Here is a 2,919-nt window from a genome sequence, read left to right on the forward strand (position 1 = left end):
GGAGCTAGAGCTCCATCTAGCTTCCGACTCCTAGCAAGGCTCTGCACTTCCTGACTATCAATCCAAGTTTGGGACCTAAGTTAACAGTACACAGTAACAGCACAGATCACAAGTCTCTTGAAAGTCTATGATCTGACAGTTTAGGTTAGTAGTTCTGACTCTTTTAGTAAAAGAAAAGAAGAAAAAGTATAAGGAAGCAAAAACAAGCTTATAAATAGGGTAATCATAAGGTTTATCTCATATGGTCATTGTGTGAGTTAAATGAGTTAATACATCAGTGCTTAGAACAGGCACTTAGCACATATTCAGTAAATGTAGCCACTACTGTGCCCACTTTGGCAACACACATACTAAAATTGGAACAATGCAGAGATTAGCCTGGCCTCTGTGCAAGAATGACACGTAAATTCATGAACCATTCCATAATTTTCTGTAGACACATGGATGGACCTAGAGACAGAGTGAAGTAAGAAAGAGAAAAACAAATACCATATATTAATGCATATATGAGGAGTCTATAAAAATGATATAGATGATCTTATTTGCAAAGCGGAAGTAGAAACACAGACATAGGGAACAAATGTATGGATATCACAAGGGAAAGGAGGGGTGGGAGCAATCAGGAGATTGGGATTGACATACATACATTATTGACAGTATGTATAAAATAGATAACTAATGAGAATGTACAGTAGAGCACAGGGAACTCTACTTGATACTCTGGTGACTTAAATGCAAGGAAAGTCAAAAAAGGGGATATATGCATATGTATAGCTAGTTAACTGCTGTACAGTAGAAACTAACAACCTTGTAAAGCAGCTATAACCCATAAAAATTAATGAGAATACTGTTGCCACTCCTGTTGCTATCACTGTGGCAGTGGTTTTCAGTTTGTCGTGGGGCAGGAATGAATCTTTGTTCACTAATGTCTGTCTATATATTTAATAAATAATTTCTGTATAATCTCACCACTTCTGAGGTGCTATGGTGCTGAATAAAATAAAAACTTATTTATGGTCAGGATGGGGAACACATGTACACCATGGCTGATTCATGTGAATGTATGGCAAAAACCACCACATATTGTAAAGTACTTAGCCTCCAATTAGAATTTTAAAAAAACTTATTTAAAATTACTAGTGAGAGTCAGACACGACTGAAGTGACTTAGCAGCATAACCTTTTCCATTATGTATTTTCTTAATCAGTGAACACGAAACATACAATTACTATCACATGAGTATAAACTATCTGTACAGATTCTGACATCATAAAAGATGTTCTTAGAGTCAAAATATTGGTAAACTTAAACCTGAAGGGCAGTGGTTTTAGTAAGACTGCAACCCAGCATCTACCACCCTTTCCATCCTCATTTTTTCCCTATATCCTATGCCCTTGTTGCTAAGTCACTTCAGTCGTGTCCGACTCTATGCAACCCCATAGACGGCAGCCCACCAGGCTCCCCCGTCCCTGGGATTCTCCAGGCAAGAATACTGGAGTGGGTCGCCATTTCCTTCTTCAATGCATGAAAGTGAAAAGTGAAAGTGAAGTCGCTCAGTCGTGTCCGACTCTTAGTGACCCCATGGACTTCAGCCTACCAGGCTCCTCCGTCCATAGGATTTTCCAGGCAAGAGTACTGGAGTGGGGTGCCATTGCCTTCTCCGATCCTATGCCCTAGCTCTAAGAATATCCTGTTTTTCAAGCTATATCATGTCTCTAACCCTTTGTTTGACTATTTCATATTGGAACGCTTCCCCAACTTACTTTCTTTTTTCATTAACATTTATTGATAAATTTCTCCATTATTAATAATAGTAATACAAATCTCTCAGACACCCATATGATCACAATTATATTATTACTATAATTGTTGATTGAGAAAATACTCATTTGAAAATTTTATTATGAAGTGAGTAATCTAAATGAAAATAATTTTTTTATTGAAGTATAGTTGATTCATAACATTGCATTAGTTTAAGGTATTTCAAATCCTGAAAGATGATGCTGTGAAAGTGCTGCACTCAAAGATGATGCTGTGAAAGTGCTGCACTCAATATGCCAGCAAATTTGGAAAACTCAGCAGTGGCCACAGGACTGGAAAAGGTCAGTTTTCATTTCAATCCCAAAGAAAGGTAATGCCAAAGAATGCTCAAACTACCATACAATTGCACTCATCTCACACGCTAGTAAACTAATGCTTAAAATTCTGCAAGCCAGGCTTCAGCAGTACGTGAACTGTGAAATTCCATATGTTCAAGCTGGTTTTAGAAAAGGTAGAGAAACCAGAGATCAAATTGCCAACATCCGCTGGATCATCGAAAAAGCAAGAGAGTTCCAGAAAAATATCTATTTCTGCTTTATTGACTATGCTAAAGCCTTTGACTGTGTGGATCACAATAAACTGTGGAAAATTCTGAAAGAGATAGGAATACCAGACCACCTGACCTGCCTCTTAAGAAACCTGTATGCAGGTCAGGAAGCAACAGTTAGAACTGGCCATGAAACAACAGACTGGTTCCAAATAGGAAAAGGAGTACATCAAGGCTGTATATTGTCACCCTTCTTATTTAACTTATATGCAGAGTACATCATGAGACATGCTGGGCTGGAAGAAGCACAAGCTGGAATCAAGATTGCTGGGAGAAATATCAATAACCTCAGATATGCAGATGACACTACCCTTATGGCAGAAAAGAAAGAGGAACTAAAAAGCCTCTTGATGAAAATGAAATAGGAGAGTGAAAAAGTTGGCTTAAAGCTTAGCATTCAGAAAGCTAAGATCATGGCATCAGTCCCATCACTTCATGGAAAATAGATGGGGAAACAGTAGAAATAGTGTCAGACTTTATTTTTTGGGGCTCCAAAATGACTGCAGACGGTGACTGCAGCCATGAAATTAAAAGACGCTTACTCCTTGGAA

At 38.2% G+C, this 2,919-nt stretch overlaps 1 non-coding gene across 1 annotated transcript; it reads left to right on the forward strand.

Annotated features, from left to right (window-relative positions):
• The first annotated feature begins 326 nt into the window (after nt 1-326).
• Nucleotides 327-430, forward strand: LOC112577848. The gene has a single exon (XR_003102050.3). It is a non-coding gene; the product is annotated as a U6 spliceosomal RNA (small nuclear RNA).
• Nucleotides 431-2,919: the final 2,489 nt, after the last annotated feature.

Source organism: Bubalus bubalis, chromosome 11 (assembly GCF_019923935.1).
Source record: "Bubalus bubalis isolate 160015118507 breed Murrah chromosome 11, NDDB_SH_1, whole genome shotgun sequence".
Lineage (NCBI taxonomy): Eukaryota > Metazoa > Chordata > Mammalia > Artiodactyla > Bovidae > Bubalus > Bubalus bubalis.